Raw genomic sequence first — 20809 nt, 5'->3', positions numbered from 1 at the left:
TACACATAAATAAAACGTCAGGAGTAATATACTGGCTATCAACCGGAGTAATGAGATGATATAGAAGAATGTTCAAAATAACAGTGATATACATATAAAAATTCTGTAGAAATACATATAATCTTGCAGATAACGTAAACGGAATAACATTCAAGATTTCAAACATGGAACATAGCCTACCACTAATTACAAAACAAGGTAGCACTTCAAAAAACTTATCCATACCATTATATTTAGATACGGTATAGGATTCAGTGAACACAACACTAGATAGAAAGAGGTGCCGGCACTTGTAACAGAGAAGCTGAGAATTTTCAACAAGGAAAGACAGTTATAAACTCTAATGATTAAGAAATAAAAATGTAGCTAGCAAGAAATATGTGCAATTCTTCAGCATATTTCCTAATTGGGAAAGGTTATTGTTTATCTCTTACCAGGTAGCCTACTGTGTGACATTCAGACCTACAAAATGACAAAGGTGCATAAATGATTGAGACTTGAACATTACCGACAATACGTTAGTGGCTTTGATCACGGTGTAATTAACAATTCTTTAATGAAGAATACCTTCGAGATATAACACAATTACCGGTAATGGAATAAAACTGCACAACGTATCCTGATATGCCTAATACGCATCTAAGAAGAACTACATACCAGCTTCTTCAAACGAAAACCACAAGCTCTGATGTAGGTTGTTAAACATAAAGCACTGAAAGCAAAAGTCCGGCGAACAAATATGACTTCTATCAAATACAGTAGAGACAATACGCGACACTGAGCGAGATATTGAGGGACAGCTATTGGAGCTCACTCTAGCGGATAGACCTGAACGGTACTGATTCTGTCATAAGAGCACGTGTATTTTTGTGTGAAGTTTTTGGTGTTTTTTTATGCGTTTTCAGTGAGTTGACATAATTAAATAATAACGTATGTCATTCCTTGATATCTCCTCTCAACATGAGGAGAAAGGTATGTGCTATGTTTGGCTGCAGTAATTACGAAGTAGAGAAAAATGCGCGGTCGTTCTTCAGGTTCCCTCGTGACAAGAAAATGTAAGTAATATTGTGTTTGCATATATATTCTTCCAGTGACCGAGATTTTTATAGTACTTCATAATCTTCTGACCTGCTCGACCCATGTTTTAACGGGCTTAAAATATAATACGCATATTTTATTCTATAGTGCAGCAGTTAACCTTCAATACCGATGTGTTGTAGGTGTGATCTGTGGGTTTTGAAATGTCACAGCGATTTGGATAAAGTGTACAAGAAAGAAGGGACGTTACGCTTGTATAAGAATTATAAGATCTGTTCAGATCATTTCCAGGCCAGCGACTTTAAAAATCCTCGACTATACAGCCAAGGGTATTGTTACATTTTTACTCTAATTGGACGTAAATATTCCTCAAAGCATCACTATCGACAACATTTTCAAACTTTTCTTTCTTTTATCCCTCTTCTCAGATTAAAGTCGGGATTTTATAGATGTTCTTTCTGTTAGTAGGCTTCATATTAAGAGGAAAATTGTCCAGATATTAAATGTTAATTCATTGCATTATATGTGTAAGGAATGTGCCGATATTTTTATTGACAAATGTCTTAATGTGATGATACAATGTTTTTAAATGAGGAAAAAAGACAAATCCAACCGTAAGATTTCAGGCAGGTATGCTAAAGCTAAGAAAGTAATGCATAAATGAAAGATCAAGCCATTTCACAGCAGCCCATTTCACACCTTGTTTATATGTCTAATTTCAGTCTTCACCTTTTAAATAATTCTTCATTCATTTATCCAGAATTGCTTTAGCAACTTCGAAGTTAATATCTCAATACCACTTTCTTTCTAGACGTAACTTATTTATCCATTTCCGTATATACATTTCCATAGATATTTGAATTTAGCGCGATTTGTTCAGGTCAAGTCACCAGGAGCGCCACCGTCGAATTGTCTCCCATTTTATCAATGCGAAATCCGTAAGTGTCGTGTATTGTCTCTACTGTATTTGCTTCTATCAACCTTTAGGACCGGCAGGATTTCCACTGACCATCTCCAGAGTATACAGACACCAACTGGAAAGAGCACGACCAGGATTTTAGGTTTCCAAATTAAAAGAAACATAGTTGAGAAACAAAGGTTGGATTTGAGTGCAGAAAATGAATACGGCTGAGGGGAGAAACAATGGACTCCTACACATGATGTAGGCTTCTGGGCTTATGCCTTGTCAAGAAAATTAGGTGAAATTCTTTACGTTTCGCAGAGACCTGTACTCTGCGTCATCAGAAGAAAATCTCGACTTACCGCGAGAAGAAAGGCTTCTTGAAAGGCTTCAATGGACTCCAACTCTCTATTCTCGTGTGAACCCTGGATACAATGTACATGACGTCCCAAACTAGTAATATAAAGACAAGACGTAGCGGAAAGAGGGTAGAAATTCAGTAAGACTAACATTACTTTTATAGCGTGATAAGGATGTAATATGTTGGAAATCTTAAGTGGAATACCTTGTGGAGGAGCGATGTGTTCACTGCGACAGTTAAGAACCAACCCGCCATCCCCCAGAAATAATTTTGCTTTTATAACCTAATAGAAGTTATCACGCGCCATAGTCCATCGCCTAACTACGTACCAGCATTTCCATTGGGTGAGACGCTATGGGATATGACGTCACTCCTAGCAATAAAGTAAGTGAATTCCGTTACCAACCCGCTCACAAGAAATACACAAGTGTCCAGACCAATGGAGGTGTCACGCGGGATACTAGAGGCCTAGGGCCGCTTCGCGGCTTCTAACCTGGACGCCCTCAGGTCCAATGGCTTTGTCACCGACCAATGGTCTAACCAATCCAGACCAATGGCTTTGTCACGCCGGATACTAGAGGGCTAGGGCCGCTTACGCCCCCAGACCCCCTTTGATTGATCCAGACCAATGGTCTAACCTGTCCACACCAATGCTGTAACCAATCCATACCAATGGCTTTGTTACTGACCAATCGTCTAACCAATCCAGACCAATGGCATTGTCACTGACCAATGGTCTAACCAATCCAGACCAATGGCTTTGTCACGCGGAATACTAGAGGCCTAAGGCCGCTTCGCGGCTTCTAACCTGGGGGCTTACGCCCGCAGACTCCCTTTGCTTCATCCAGACCAATGGCTTTGTCACGAGATTCGTAAATAAAAGTAGCGCCGCTGCACTAGGACTAGTTCTTTATATAAACAGTTGGCAGCTCTGTCCACCGCACGATCAAGTCCTTCGCGAGCGAGAGAGAAACAAATGACAGTGCACAGTGACACACCTGCTAGCCCCTATGGCCTGGTTTCATCAACGTGGGTTAAATATTCTCTAACCCTGGGTTTGTTAACTTAGGGTTAATATTTTAACTCATTCTTACAAGTCACGCGTTTCACCAAGCTATTTCGGCAGAGGGTTAACTAACACCGCGTTAACCCTCGCAGGAAACAGCTGTCCTAATAATCAAGGAGGCAGTGACTAAAAATCAGAGATCATGAGCACACTTCTTGCGTGGTTCTTTTGTTTATTTCTTGCGCTGTATTTCGTTTTCTTCCTCAGGTCCATGGTAGATATTATTCTTTCGTGATCTTGAACGAAAAATGGAAGAAGTGCAGAAGAAAAATAGTGGCACGAATTTTTCTGCTTTAGAAAAATCCTTACTTATTGAATTAGCCACCGAGTACCGAAGTATTATAGAATGCAAGAAGATTGACGGTATACAGTTAAAAGAAAAGGAGGATACATGGAAAAGAATAACAGGGGATTAATAATATTGCCCACGTTACAGTGCGATCTACGAAACAACTGAAACAGTTCTATAAAAATTTTAGCTTCTCTGCGCCAAGAGTTGTTTTGAAATAGCAATATTACACACGGAAGTAAATATACAGTTTAATTTCAAAGTGCATTTCTGTGTAACTACTACGTAATACACAGTATAATGTTCATAAGTGTTGTACTATTGAAGTGGTGGTGTGCAGTTGCCTTCCTATAAGCCACTGCAGTGCTGTCGTTATCAATGTGAAGAATGATGTCATTCTCAATTCCAACATTCCTGTTCCTTCTCCTTCCTGTGAGATACTGACGCAGAGTCAAGTCCTGTGGGGGAAGTTAATCTCGGGTCTCCACAGCAATATTGTGTAATACCGCTGTTGCTACTACTACGGTCAATGTAGTTTCTTTTAGTTCGCAAGCCCAAGTTTGTTTCGATCAGCTGTGTATTCTAACCTCTCGCGAACTTCATCGACGAATTTTCTCACGACGGTTTTTAAAGTCTATCTCTTCAGATAGATTTTCAAAGTCTTTCCTTCTTATTATGGGCCCATTTCTGTTAGGAACACCGTTTAACAAATCTAAATAAAGCAACTATGCATCAAATGCATGATTTACTGTGGCCATATTGCTTTTAACCTCGAATAAACAGTTTAACCCAGGTGAAAGGCGGGGTTAACTTAACTCCGGTCTTAACCTAGAGTTAAAAATAACCCTCCTTGATGAAACGGAATGAACAGTCAAACTCAGAGTTAAAACTGTGTAACTCGGGGTTAAGGTTTAACCCACGTTGATGAAACCGGCCCTATATGGACAAAATTATAAAACAAATGTATAGAAACTGCTTCCATTCCCGACCAGTGGAGAAAGTCAATTGTGAAAGTTCTATATAAAGGCAAAGGAGACCCAATAGATCCCAATAAGTACAGAGGCACAGCACTGGAAAACTGCCCCTTCAAAATATTCACCAAAATTATAACAGGAAAAATAAATGAGGAAATAAATGAGCATCTGCCAGAGAACCAATTTGGTTTTAGGAAGGGACGATCTACCCTAAACGCTATTGAACTCCTGCTAAACCAAATCAGGGATGCCTTAGAAGACAACGGAAAATATTACACCATCTTCATAGATTTTACTAAAGCTTTTGACCTGATAAACAGGAAGCTAGTGATAGACAAGCTTAAGGAGATGCTAGGCACGAACAACATATGGACCTATCTCATCACATCAATACTGCAATGGAACGAAGTACGAGTTTCGGATAACCTCACTCTATCAGATCCAATAGCTCAATCAAACGGGGTCCTACAGGGTGACCCACTGAGTCTTTTGCTGTTTATAGTTGCAACCGCAGATGTCCTAAGAATTACCCAAAATGAGGGAGTATTTTCTTGCGCGTATGCCGATGATATTGTAATTGGCTCAAGAGACATAACACAATTACAGGAAACTATAAATGACGTCCAAAACTGGTGCTCCGAAAACAAGCTGTTCATAAACATCTCAAAGACAGACACCATGGTGTTCAGGAAAGGAGGGAGAGTACCCGCCTCAGCAAAGACCTTCATTCGGGATAAAAAATTAAAGATAGTATCAGACTTCAAATATTTAGGCATCACCCTGCAATCGAGCGTATAGACCTCGTGCGCATGGATGTTGCTGCGCTCTGGCGGCAAGTTGCTCGAATAGTTCATGTGATTTGCTCTCGTCAGTGAAGTGAAGCAACGCGATTATCAGCCTGCGTTTGTTGAGATACGAAATCAAATTCGTGACGGAAGAAAGTTCTACAAAGAGTAGAACAAATTGGTCTGTGGTTGGATGTAACTATTCCTATACAAATTGTCCTCCTGGAACGAAATTCTTCGTATTCCCAAACAATAAGCACACATTTGTACCTAACTCTTTCAGACAAAATTGTACGTCTCGTAGGTGTCTTAGTGAACTTCAGTCCTCCGATCAATAAAACAGACGACTAGTATATTTTAGGTAAAGGCCTAAACTTAAACATGATTATATAATTATTGAATTGCACATGATTACATCGATTTAGTTCACTATTTTTAATTAATTTTTTTTACTTCTAACTCAAGTAGAAATTATAGCATGTTTGAAAAATCTGAATAGTGGTAAAATCTATCCTTGAGTATGGTAACAATGTAACACTATGCATAACGCTTGACAATTAGTGGAAGGTAATGTTCGAAATAAAACCTCCGTGCCGTGAGAATAATATTTGAAAGGAATTCTTCTTTTCTGGAGACACCCACTTTCACACTTTTCTTTGGAGAATTTACAAAAAGTCGCGGGAGTTGTGGTTCAAAATATACAATGATGCCTGTACCTGGGTGTAATATACGTGAGTTTCCTTAACTTGATATCGCCATCAATGTCAATATACAAATTTGGAACATTACACATGTTCTCATCAATCACGGGCTTTTCCCAACACGAGTAAGGGAACTTAATCTCCAAAAGAGAGGATTAGTCCTGACCTAGCACTATCCCATCCAGGCTACTAGGGTTGCTCTTCGTTTATTTAACAAACCCAGCTGTGACACGCAAAATTGGGACGATAAACAGAACTCCTGAAGTGCCTTCAGCTCATTATCTCTGCCATATCTCACTGCAGGACTGTTTATGTCCTTAGAAAGAAGCTGAGTTGGCAGTTTATTAAAATCTCCACTCTGCAGTGTCATGTTCTTGTGAACACTCTGGCTGGCAGATATGTGTAATTGTCTTTGATCGAACCACGCAGAGCCCTAGTCGCAATCGCAATAGCATACGTCTACGATTTTGTGACTTTTACGTTGTCATAACAAAAATTCAGGATGTCACTTTGCAACGTGCACTCATAATAATTGTTTGGCACTATTGATATCTTACCACTTGACAAGTAATTTATTCCATAGCATCTAAACAGTTTATTAACGTTTTGAAGGTCTAATTGCTGTAGACACTGAAGCAAAAGTCTTGTTTCGCTCTGTTCTACAGCCATCATCCACGGTAGCTTCAACAGTCGAATTGGAGATAATTAAGGATTCACCTTCACACTCGGCCTTCAAAATTCTTGTAAAAGCAGTCTATAAATTTAATTTTATCATATAGTTCAGTTTTGCTGAATGTTTCAAATCCCTCACTTTCCAGTACGCTACAAACTAGCCGCTTACTTAATCTGTCCTTGAACATTTCTCCTAAATGTTCACCTTTAGAATATTCTGCGGCAACATTTTTCGGTTTTTCCCATTGTTGCATAAAGGAAATCTTCGAATAATCTTTCTGTATTAATATAAATGCAAAGCGCAGCAAAATGCTTACAGCATTTGGGAAGGCTTGCTTTGCATTCACACTCGGCTGGCTGAATATTCCTGTTGCAATCGATCTGTTAAATGTTAAAACAAGACTAGCATTAATTAATGAAAAAATAATTTACAACGGCAATGGACACGGAAAATGTGTACTGTATATTAAAGTTATGTTTGAAATTAATAGTCTGTATATACATATGACTTATGGTGCAAAAAGAAAGGTAACTATTACTGTAAGTTTAACTGCATAAGGCGTTTGATTAATGCTCGTTTCCCTCAAACAGAAGCTGGATATTTCTTCTCCCAATCGTTCTTTCACCTGGAATATGTGATTACTGAAATATGACTTATCCCAACGAATATTCTGAAAGTCCACACAAATCTCTATGGACGACGACAGTTCAGCTTAAATGGCTTCCTTCACTGTCACACTTGATTCTCCCGCACAAGCCACTACACACAGTCGTCACATGAATGTTCTGAGCGAGTTGCCGCTAGGAGCGCCAGCAGGTAAAATTTCGCCATTCGCACGAGGTCTATATTGTTTCACAAAACATGTCACAGAAAAGGCAACTCGAGCAATGATGGTAATGCATGAAACATTAGATCATTTAGTCTGGAGACAGCAATGTTGCTATTCAGAGTAAAAATTCTTCCAATAATGACTTATGGCATTGAAATTATCTGGACACATTTAACAACGAGGAACTTATCAACCTTGGAAAAGGTGAAAGCGAACTATATAAAGAAGGTGATAGGTGTATCAAAAAAGACACGATCTAGACTTGTATCTCTCCTCGCAAGGGAATCATTTCTCATAGAAGATCTCAGGACAAGTATGCCACTACTGAACACCGGTGCATCAAAGAAACTGCTAGCAAATCTGACGGAGAAGAGAGAAGAAATCCAACCAGACTTCTATGGCACAGGGGCAATGATAGATCGCTCGTGGACAAAAGCTAATTTTGAATTAAGACATGTCATTACAAGATTAGCAGTTCACGGTTTTCATCACCTACTCTGCAAATCAAAACACATCCATGACCCAAGTATAGACTGTGACTGCAAACTATGTGGAAAAACGTGTGAACAGTACCACATTGAATTCTGTACAAGAAGAACAATGTCTATAAGTAATTATGCAAATATGTAACCCATCAATGTAACCTATATTCTCTGTTATGGCTATTTGGCTGCATTAAATATATTAATTAAATCGCGCCTGGATGCGTAGTGCTGGAAAATGTAAGGTGTTCTGAATGTTTGGTAATCTTACTGTTAATAAATCCAGTCTGTTCTACTGGTTCATAGAAGTCCTATTTGTCCTTCAACCGTTTGGTTTAAGTATCGGGATTGCGTTTGGAGTGGCAGGTATGTTGTTGGTTAATGTTCATTCGAATTATTGTTTTGTTAGATGCGTATTGTGCATGTAGCGATACGTTGTGCAGTTACATTTCGTTTGTATTACTTAAATAAGATATTCTGCGTTGAGGAATTGTGATTTATACCATTTTACACTGTGTCCAAATCTCTCGCATATTGTCGATAATGAGTCTTAACCATGTACTTTTGTCAATCTTCCAAATCTCAATAAGGAGTCCTGCTAAAGTTCAGATTTCCACATATATCTCTGTATATAAAACAGCATTATTGTCATCTTGCGTTAAGATTTACACCTATGCAATTGGCTTTGTATTTGAAAAGTTGTAAGGAAGAGTGGTAGTTTTACTGGAACCGATATCTAACTTTTAAAGGTATGGAGAGTCTTTCTGATGTGCTACGCTACTTTGTAGCCTACGAAAGATGTTAGCACTAATGTTCCAGGTTTAAAATCTTGAGATTTTTCGTTTAGGTTATCAATAAGATTATATTTATTTTTGTAGAATTTCCTGGTGTTATCTCAGAAATTCTGTATCATCTCATTACCCCACGACAACTGGATCCAGTTGATAGCCAGTATTTATTCCGGACGTCTTCTATTTGGGACGTGATGTGTGCACCTCTCTTCTTTTATGCCGCGGAAAGTTGTCTTTGTCTCTTCTGGAAGGACTAAATTTCGGCTATGTAAAGCTTAAAATGTAGTTATTTGCATATAAAACCCACAATACATTATTACAATGACCAGTGATGGCCAGAGCAAATAAATTTGCTACACTTCAGTATCCTCCCACCCCCCATGGTGAAATATACAATTAAGAAGTCAAGTCATATAAATCTTACCTCGTATAGTGTGTATGGGAGAAACTGAGTTATTCTCTGTCACAGCTGAGAACCAACCCACCTGCCCTAATAAGTATGTTTACTTCATAGTAAAATATCTCGAAGTAACAGATATATTTCAAAGTAGCCAGCTTAACAAGTCCTGCCATTAACTGAAATTATTTCAGTGGGCATTACCTACATAATTCAACAGACAGGTCTCATTACCACATTGGGAAAAATTTGAGCTCATAAACATTTAGACCAATGGTCTGACTCCCTTCTAGAGGCTCTCTGTGAAGCACCTCTAGTTTGTGTCATTAGTGAGGACATGTGCAGACTGATAAATAAAGAGTGCTTCAGTAATGGTTGATAGCATTGTTGGAGCAAGGATGCAAGATGCCTGCTGACAAGACCCTGAGTGGTGTGCTCTCGCATTGCTAGATGATGGAGCATACTGATGTTCTGTGTACCCTCTTCTTAAGACATAACTTTTCTCACTTCTGATGTTGATATTCATATTACAAAGACATTTTTAAGACATGAAAAGGGGATGATAACATGGAAGACTTGCTTTTGAGTGTTAACTTAGTTAAAATAACCCCAAGTTTTTCAGTTTGCCAAATGAAAGATACATGTTTAGAAATCACTAACCGGGTGAGTTGGCCGTGCGCGTAGAGGCGCGCGGCTGTGAGCTTGCGTCTGGGTGATAGTAGGTTCGAATCCCACTATCGGCAGCCCTGAAAATGGTTTTCCGTGGTTTCCCATTTTCGCACCAGGCAAATGCTGGGGCTGTACCTTAATTAAGGCCACAGCCGCTTCCTTCTAACTCCTAGGCCTTTCCTATCCCATCGTCGCCATAAGACCTATGTGTGTCGGTGCAATATAAAGCCCATAGCAACAAAGAAAAAAAAAAATCACTAGAACATAGTTGTGATTCTGGCTGATGCAGCATTCTAAAAACAAGAGACTCTCAATGGCAGCTATCAGTATCTGCATGTACAAAGGAGTAGAGCACTGTAAGGAATTAAAGTATGGATAATAACTGGTTGTGAGAAAACAGAGTTAAAGCCTTTGAAATATGGTGTTTCCACAAGTTGCTGAAGGTAATTTGGATTAAATGGGTTACAACTGCAGATATAGTAAATCAGCTTGTTGAGAGGAGAACAGTTTTGGAAAAAATTGATCCTAAGAAGGGAAGGATTGTTAGAACACATCTCAAGACACAGGGAACTTGTTTATTTTGATTTTTAAGGGAATTCCTCAGGAAAAGAATGGTAGGAAGTTACTAGACATGTATGACAAACAATTAGAGTTTATGCAGGTCATTATACTTATGTAGAAATAAAAATATTAGGGTAGGACAATTTCACTGAGACCTGCTTCTAACCAGGATGTGTATCTGGCTGTTTGGGCTAGTCAGTGGATTTTCGTGTAGTTTGCTGTAATTCAGTCCTGAACAAACCACATGTGATTTTAAAAATGTAAACTCATGTCCATTTTGGTTTAGTTTTGTGTAAAACTATATGACCTATGGCTAATATCATGATATTGATAGCCATATAAGCCTCTAAATCCTATGACCATGATGAAAAGTTTAGTGTTGTAAAAGTGGAGGTTGAGCGTATATGATCGCAATATTGACAGTCGTGTGAAAGTGTATGTTCTATAGCTTTGATCGCAATAGCAGCTACCGTGCATGTTGGCCATGCGGTTAGGGTCATGCAGCTGTGAGCTTGCATCCAGGAGAAAGTGGGTTCGAACCCCACTATCAGCAGCCCTGAAGATGGTTTTCCATGGTTTCCCATTTTCACACCAGGCAAATGTTGGGGCTGTACCTTAATTAAGGCCATGGTCACTTCATCTCCACTCCTAGCCCTTTCCTGTCCCATCATTACCATAAAACTTATCTGTGTCGGTGCGACGTATAACAAATAACAACAATAGCAGCTGTCTTATAAACCTGGATGTTCTCTGATTATGATCACTATATTGATAGTCAAGTAAAGCTAGACGTCCTATTACTTTGATCATGATATTGACAGTCCTGTAAAACTATAGATCCTTGGCTAAGATCATGGTATCATTCATAGAAAACCTGAGGTCCTATAGTTATGAGGATGATAACAACAATTGTGTAAAACTTGGAGTTCTGCTATGATTAAGATATTGACAATCATGTTAAACTACAAGCTTGTTCCTTATTCTATGGAATAATTACCTATACAACAACAGCACCAATAATAATATGTTTTTTGGCTCATGTTTCAGTGGAAGTAATTTGTAATGCCAGCACCTTCTACTACTTCATCTGCAGTGTGAAATGGATCTTGAAGTCGAGATCAAAGAGGAACCAGTCTGGCTGGAAGAAACAGACAACATTTCACTTGTAAGTGCAATATAAGGATCTCATGCTCTATTGGCTGTATGCAGTGAGCAATATCTTAAAAAGAACTCTCAAGAACTAACACACAACAAGTACATGTTTTGGCCCCTTTAAGTTTTCTTCAGCCTTAAAAGAAACTTACAAATTTAAAAACACTTTAAAGAACACTAAGGGCAGTCATTACAAAATATTAGTTTGGAGTTTCTTGTCATAGAAAGAGAACAATAAAACCACATACATGAAGAAGCATATAAAAGCTCACATTTTTGAAGCCTTTGCTCATAAGTTATCTTTGGAAAGTATGAGCTATTGTGAATAAAGTACATACATCTATGGGTCTACTAATCAGAAACATATAGACTACAGGCCTGTATGGTGTTCGATGAAGACTTTTGATGGAATTTCTGACATATATTTTAGCTCCCGATAGAGTATAATGTCAGGGTGGAGGAATTGCAGCACTGCTTGGTATCAGTGTTCTTACGATGATAATTACCCAGTTGTTCTACATAAAGAATGTCTGTTTTATGTATCAGTACTATGGGAGTTCTGCCATGTAGCAACACATATCCTTAAGATGGATCTCATATTAAATAGGTTTTTATGACATTTTTATGGCCTTGTTGGAACATGTTTATTTGTATATCCAACCATGTTTACAATTCTTTACCCATATGTCCTTCATTTTCTTAATACGAGTATTTCTTCTGTCCTCTTGACTGGGGAAGTCGTTTTGCTGGTTGACCTCATCTTCTGGTACCCTCCAATCCTGGATTTTTGTTTAAAGATGTGTCTTTCTACGAAATCTTTTTCGGTTATCCTGCTCAGCCTCAAGTCGTCAGCCATTGTTTGCTGCTAGCTAGGTTTGCCTTTGAGATTCCAAACTTGCGTTAGGATCTGTTAAGTCAGCCTGCTATCAAGATATACAGAACACGTGACAAAAGAGATTCAATGTCCATTGTCTGGTGATGTCTCCTTCCATTTTAATTGGGTCCTAAGATAATTCTCCCTGTCTTTTCTGGTTCCTCCAGTTCTTGTTTTAGGATTTTATTTCTCAATCTCAGTGTTTCTCACTTCTGGCCTTAAAAGTACGTTGTAGTGTCAGATGTTACTCTCCGTAATAATGCTCTCTTCTTGTATGTCTCAAGAGTCTTCATGTAGGCTACCTTCATTTTAATTAATCTCACCTCCGTATCCTGTTTTTCATTATACCTCACATCTAGCCACTCTCCTAAATATTTGAAATCTTCACCATTTGTATTGCCCTGTGCTGTTTTTGTCCTAAATGCACTCTTCTTAATATTGGCCATACCTTCTTTTGTGATTTTGAGTCCTATTTTTTTATCCCTGATGATAAAGTTCCTTATTGTGTTACTCAGCTGCTTCAACAGATGGTTCTAGAATTGCAAGATTATCTGCAAAATCCAGGGAGGCTATGTGAAGTCTAATTTTAGTTCTCCTAAAACTGAGTCCACTTTGGTTTTCCTTTCCTTTAAGAGCTTTATTCCATTCCATGACCTTTTTTAACGCACATATAGGAGGATAGTTCATAATACATCCCCATATTGGATTCCAGTTTTGATGTCAAAGGGTTCTGCAATTTCAAATAAAAACTTCACCTTTAATTTGGTATTAGTCAGGGTAACTTTGATGATATTTCTAGTCTTATTGTCTAGCCCAGACTATTCCACAATGTTTATCAATGTCTTCCTGTCAGTGAAATCATAGCCCATCTGTAAGTTTATGAAAATGATCACTAGGACTGTTTTCCTTAGTTTGGCAGGTGCAATTATAATTTTTAGGTTATAGCTTAAGTATTTTATTTAAATGAAACAAAATTTCTGTTAACTAGACAGATAACAAACTCGTGAGCCTCCATGGTTTCTGCTGTGATATTGCTGCAATTCTGGTTACCTGGTTGTAAATAGTGCAACAGCTGTATTGACATGTCTTAAAAATAGAAAACATGGTGACACAACAACCTTATTTTTATTTTATTAGGATGGTAAGACTCATCTTAAGACCATTAGATTTTAGGAATGATATTTATAAGGTGAGGGTGGTAATGGTTGGCTGAGACTTGCACATGATGGACAGATAGGATTAAATGAAATATTCAGTAGTTTTCCAGAAAACCAGAGCGTATGACAGTGTTCACTTGCATTGTCCTAGTCAGTAGACTGTTTACCATTTTTATATCGGGTATTTTTTTGTTATTTATCTTTGCATGTATATTGATGATTCATCTTTTTATTTTGTTACAGAGATTACTATGATAATGAGCAAAAAGGAAGTATATTACAAGTGTTTGATGAGTAGCAGATTATTGAACAACTTTGGATTATAGCCTTCATACTCTAAAATTATTTCCAGGTTTTGTAAGCAGTCAAATTCTTGTTCTGATGTTTAAATCATATTGTTAACACATTGCCTAGGGAAGGATCTACTACCTCCGGGATACTCGCAGAATTATTGGCCGTATAAGTGAGGCCTATAAAACATAAATGGTTCTAGGACTCTGTTTTCATCCTTATTTGTCCATCCATCAACCTCACTCTCATTACTATCACTGGCATCTTCACTCGTATTATTGTTGCCGTCAACAGACTCGTCTGAACTGAATGTCGCACTTTCACTTCCGTGCGTATATTTTGATGTTTTTAAAAGGAAAGAAAAATTCCACCTAATCAATACATTTATTTTCTTGCAAAGTATTACAATCTAGGACCGGTTTCGACCCGGTCCTAGATTGTAATACTTTGCAAGAAAATAAATGTATTGATTAGGTGGAATTTTTCTTTCCTTTTATGAAGATTGGTAAATGTCAATACGGAAAATGAAATTCATAAATCAAGATATTTTGATGTTGACGGACACGCATCTTCACAATCACTAATACTTACATTTTCGCAATCAATAGGGAGATCAGATAAACTATCACCATGCAATTCTCCAAATATTTCATCATCGTTCAGGCTGTCTTTGCTACGGCGCGCCATGCTGACACCTGACAATACACTCGGTCACTCGGTACTGAGTTTTATGAATCCACACTTCCTGTGCCAAAAGCACAGTCAAGGAAAGAATATATCCGGCTACATTCCGATCAACAAAGACTTAATTTGTAAACAACACAAAACATTTCGATTAATGAATGGCAAAGAGGATAAAATCACACAAGAAAGAACCAATGTGAGAAAATGTTAATTTACGTAGCCGGTCACCTGCGCACCAATACGAAACTTTAATAGAGCAAATGCCTGAAAAGCTTTACATCTCTTACGTTTTTGACATTTTGACATGCTCTATTGGTGAAAAATATCAAATTCCCTCCATGGGAATTTAGAATTTTCCAATACGAAACTACGTTAATTAACGTAGCCCGTCATTAATGTGTTAAATAAGTGGTCAATAATTAACAAAATATAAGCAAGTTACTTTTGAAATTGAAATATTAAGTGTATGGACAGATGCTGACACTGTTTTGATGATGACAGGCTGAGTTGCTCAGACAGTTGAGGCACTGGCCTTCTGATCCCTACATGGTGGGTTCGATCCTGGCTCAGTGCGAAGGTATTTTGAAGGTGCTTAATTATGCCAGCCTTGTGTTAGTAAATTTACTGGCATGCAAATGAACTCTTGCGGGACTAAATTCTGACACCCTGGCATAATCAAAGACCGTGAAATTAGTTAGTGTAAAGTAAAACCAATAAAATTACTATTGAAACCAGCCAGCAGTAATAGAAACATCATTCCCATTCATAACATATTATGGATATATCTGTCCTTGCATCTTAATGGATTTGTCAGTGATGTACCCAACCTTGTGCGGATATTGTCTCCAGAAAAATGTACTGCTTGTTCTATACTGAGCCCATAACGGTTATTCATGAAAGAGAAAACAGATTTTGAGAGGCATAAAAGTTGTTGAAGTTCAGTTCAGTTGTGTACTCTGTAGAATGTCCAGCCAGGTTCTTGGCCTAATGATCAGTATTGATTCCTTTAGTTTAGAGGCTCCTGGGTTTGATCCATGCTCAGGTACGTGATGGTAATGGCATTGGGGACTTGTCTTCGTGTTTGTCACCCCTTGATACTTGCATGAAACATTGCGCTATGAACCACCACAGGAAAACATTATTCCTAATAGAAGGGGCATGTGGCTTTAAAAGAGGACCAAGTGCAACACGGGATGTGAGGAAGAAGGAGAACATATAAATCTGCTTGTTGTTCCATTTATCGCAGTTCTCTGCACGTAACATTTTAAATGCACCAGAGTTTTCCTTTTGATATTTTAGAGATTTTAGTCATGTCCAACACAATTGTCATAGAAGAATACTGTCATCCTAAGCTAATTCAGCCTGTCTGCAAAATTTGAATAAATTGGGTTTTGAAAGTGTGTTTCAACAAATGTTCATTTCAAAATTAGCATAACTACATCAAACTTGAGATATTTGCCTTTTTATAGCTTATGTTAAAAATTGCTGTTTAGGATGACTTGAAATGAGCAAAATGGTGCATTTTAGGTTTTCTTGGGTTAAACAATGCATCTGGTAGAGGATATGGTGAGTGTGCTAATGAAATACTAGATTTGTTGATAGCATTAAAGAGACAAAAACAGTAAAAAATCTAAAATATCATTTATCTCAAAACAAGTATTTTGCACATTATTAGCTTACAACAGCAGAATAGACAAACGCTCATTTTATTCCTCCAACGTGAATAACAGCTCTCGGTCTGACTCGACATCATTCATCCTTTACTGCCTTCAATCAGGTAGCACGTCCCAATCAGTTGTTTACCAAGTCTTTTCTTAAATAATTTCAAAGACCTTGGAAATTTATCAAACATTTTGCTTGGTAATTCAATTAATTCCCTAATTCTTCTTCCTTTAATGAATATTTGCCCCAATTTGTTCATTTGAAATCCAACTTTATGCCTGTATTTTCTACCTTTAAGAATTCCATAAAAGCTTATTCGTCCACTAATGTCATTCTTTTCCACCTCTTAATTGATAGCTTAGTACATACCACTTGGTCAATCAGTTTGAAGTTTGCAGCATTTTTGTAACTCCACTTTTTTGTCAGATATCCCCTGGAACAAATTGTGCACTTTGCTTTCAATTGCTTCTAGTCCGTGCATCAAGTAATCCTGATGTGGATCCCAAACAGTGCGTTCATACCCTAATCGGGGCCTTACCAGAGACCTCGATGCCCTCACCTATCTCTTTATGTCAACACCTAAATATTCTCATAACCATGTGAAGAGATGACGTTTGTTTACAATCTCATTACTGTGAGTACCCCAGTGGAGATGTTTTCATAATACTTATATTGATACCTGAGAGGTATAGATCACAAGAGGGATTCTGAAACAGCATGGCTGGCTCCCCACTGAAGGTTAGGGCAGAGAGAGTGCCACCCCCTAAGTTTGTCACAGAATACTACATCACAACCTTTCAATAGCAAAAAATTGCTTTTTTGTTTGCTTTGAGCCTGAACTACAACACATTTCCCTAAAACACGATTATGATAAGGCTGCTAATTTCATATTTAATTGATATTCATGGTATCTTACTTCCCAAATTCTGTGCAATGTGTTTTCTGGTATGGGTTAGAACAAATTTGTTCTCATTCTTGTCCTTGCTCTGACGATATGATAGAGATATGCGAGTACAGCCAGTTCCTATAAGAAGTGGTCTGAAAGTGTTGCAATTACTTTTAGTAGTGCATAGATATCTGTGCAACCAAGTGAGTTGGCTATGGGTTTTGGATCACAGAGCTGTAAGTTTGCATCCATGAGATAATGGGTTTGAATCCCTCTGTCTGCAGCCCTAAGAATGGTTTTCTCTAGTTTCCCATTCCGATACCTTAATAAGACAGTAGTCACTTATTCCTAGTCCCAGTTCTTTGGTATTCCATCACTGCTATAAGACATGTCTGTGTTGGAGCAGTGTAAAACAAATAGTAAAAAAATATGTTTCAGTGAGTTTGGCAGACCGATTGACTTACTTGGAGATGAAGGTAACTTGCTCTTCATTTCTGTAGGATAACTCCTTAATGCCAGTTGATTGTAGATCTGTCTTTTAACTGAAGATTTTACATACAACAGGGGAGATGGAAGAGATATATTAAACACTGAGATGTATTTTGATATTGTAAAGTTCCTTTTCTGAATTTTAATGTGTTATCTTCTTTAGGAGAAGTGTAATCATTATCAGTGTTTGTGAATATCTTTCTTGATATCCCAGTGATTATATAAAGTATTTTATATATAGTATTAATTATGATATTCTTTACATCCCACTAATTCATTTTGACAGTTTCTGGAGATGCCAAGGGGCCAGAATTTTGTCCCACAGGAGTTTTTTTTACATGCCAGTAAATGTATAAACACGAGGCTGACGTATTTGAGCATCTTCAAATACCACCGGACTAAGTCAGAATCGAACCTGTCAAGTTCGGGTCAGAAGGCGACAGTAACGTCGCCTGCCAAATTGGGGTCAGAAGGCGACAGTAACATAGCCAGAGTCGAAACTGCCATGTTGAGGTCAGACGGCGACAGTAGCGTTGCCTGCCAAGTTGATGTCAGAAGGCGACAGTAGCGTAGCCTGTTAAGTTGGGGTCAGAAGGTGACAGTAGCATAGCCTGGCAAGTTGGAGTCAGAAGGCAGCAGTAGCGTAGCCTGTTAAGTTGGGGTCAGAAGGTGACAGTAGCATAGCCTGGCAAGTTGGAGTCAGAAGGCAGCAGTAGCGTAGCGTGTCAAGGTGGGGTCAGAAGGCAACAGTAGTGTAGCCTGCCAAGTTGAGGTCAGAAGGCGACAGTAGTATAGTCTGCCAAGTTGGGGTCAGAAGGCGACAGTAGCCGATGGGGATTTACATATCTGTTGGCTCTACAGTTTTATCGCTGAATGTTTATTCAGTTTATCATCAGTTTCTGTTTATTTTCTATTTGTAGTAAACCCACGGAGGTCGAACCTCTGGTAGCACCCCCTGGCTATGCCCCTGGAAGGCGAGTGCCTCAACCATCTGAGCCACTCAGCCCGGTGGTTTTATGTGTTACAAAAAAGTATCCCTGAGCATTGAAACAGGATGGTGTACTACCCCCTTGGTGTTAGGTATACCCTGTGTGAAAAAATTTTCCGTAAAATTTAGTAAAATATTCAAGTTAACTCAAACACTGGCAGGTAATGAATTATAATGTTCAAGTGTTGTTGACTAAATTGGCAGATGAGTTCAAAGAGCTAGCCTAATATGTATTCTTTTCCACAGGAAAAGTTTGAATTTGTATCAGAAGTAAAACCCCTGAAACAAGAAAACAAATCAGAGTTAAGACAACCAGTGCCAATTCAGGAAAATACATTTGAGGTAATACAATATTTCATAAGCCATTGTCTGATAATGAAAATAGTGGTTGAAGGGATTTAAGTTGGTACTGCATATGTTCATAAGATAATTATATATTTTTATATGATTGGTAATTTTCTTAATTAATTTTTATTCTTCCTTCAAGTAGTTCCTAGATCTGCCACTAGATTTGATGCAGCAGTTGGTATAATTTCTCCACTACATGTCAAGTGGTAGCTGGTATCTTTGATTTTAAACTTATGACTGTATTAATTTCTTCGAAGTAAGAGTTTCAGTTAGTTATTATTATTTTGTTACATTTATTGACACTGTGTAGGAAAACATTAGAAAACTATAGAACTGACTTCATTAAAATCTCCTCATTTGAAATCATCATGTCTGAAGATCCTCTGAAATGTAGCTTTTATAGGATTGCAAGATTTCCTTCATAATATTGTAGTTTTCTTCAAGTAGTTCCAAGAGTACTGTAAAGCACACTAAATGTTGTGTGACCACTATGATTGTTCCTAGGGCCTCAACTTTCTCTACACCACCACCCAGCCCTAACTTACACAAAATACTTACATCGTGGACTGGTCGGAACAGGCTAGAGACTGCCAGGAACTGAATTTGTGACTCTTAAACTTATGAAAGGAAGTAGAAAAGGCATATACCAGCAATAAAACATTCGGATCACAAGAATAAGGTTTATTAACATAACATACAATTCAAATGAGTATGCAAAGAGCGAAATAAGTTGGGGATACAGAGAAAATGGTACTCATGTTTATAGACATAAAGAAAATTGTACACGCGGTCTTTTTTTTTTTTTTCTTGCAACCACAGAATTCTGCTTTGTAAACATCAACAAGGATGCTGCAGAGAGGCGTTACACAACGCGATCACAATCGTGATCAAAGTAGATCTTTAATGGAAAAATAAATTACCTTATGGCGCTAAGCATTCCCTTCTCCAGATTGAGAAGTTGGACACGCGTGAAAGAAACAAAACATTACTTTAAAAGTGACATAATCAAAACATTCAGTAATATTGGACATGAATTCCAATTATCCATTCAAAGATGCAAGCACAACAATTATCTCGAAAGAGACAGCATCCCCAGATAAAAACACCTGGCAAGGAAAACAAAACAAAACAAGGAGACTGACAATTAAAAGTATGGCATATGCATATATATCACGCTTTTCGAGTTTGCATGGACTTGAAAATTATTTAAAGGTCGTTCGAGGCCCGATGGAATTGTAACGATTCATAAGAAGCAGTTTCTTACTAGTAGAATCATTGGTGAGCGCTCGGCGGTGATTATCAGACTGAGTGTTCCATCTGAACTGCGTTCTCCTGCCATCTGTAAGTGCTCCGTGAAGTACTGAGTCGCTCCTTTTAGTCCTTATAGTCGAGTACGACAATGTATATGTGGTTGTGTTTTGTTTCCTAGTTGTTGTTTGAGATCGGTGAAGGAACACTCTTGGAATCTGGTCGCAGAAACTTGATTTTAAAAGAAACTCAATCAATAAGGAGAAAAGACAGGCGAGATGAGGCTCATTTTCGACCCCTGTTAAGTTTGTGGCCAACCGGCCACAAATTCTGGTTGGATTTGTGGTTTGTTCAAAATTCTTATATTTACTTCAGAGAAAATGTAAGTACCCTGCATGATGAAATCTGCATGAAAACACTTTTCTACCGAGGTATTTCCAGAATGCTCAAGATATTTTGTTTGGACTGAATAAGTTAAAAGATTCGAATTGCGAGTATGTTTTAAACTACAGT

General features: G+C 38.0%; 1 long non-coding RNA gene across 1 annotated transcript; it reads left to right on the top strand.

Annotated features, from left to right (window-relative positions):
• The first annotated feature begins 923 nt into the window (after positions 1 to 923).
• On the top strand, positions 924 to 19031 carry LOC136886522 (uncharacterized). Its single transcript, XR_011019093.1, has 3 exons — positions 924 to 1055; positions 11565 to 11682; positions 18947 to 19031. It is a non-coding gene; the product is annotated as an uncharacterized lncRNA (long non-coding RNA).
• The last annotated feature ends 1778 nt before the right edge of the window (positions 19032 to 20809 follow it).

Source organism: Anabrus simplex, chromosome X, assembly GCF_040414725.1.
Source record: "Anabrus simplex isolate iqAnaSimp1 chromosome X, ASM4041472v1, whole genome shotgun sequence".
Lineage (NCBI taxonomy): Eukaryota > Metazoa > Arthropoda > Insecta > Orthoptera > Tettigoniidae > Anabrus > Anabrus simplex.
This window is presented reverse-complemented; position numbering and strand designations above follow the sequence as displayed.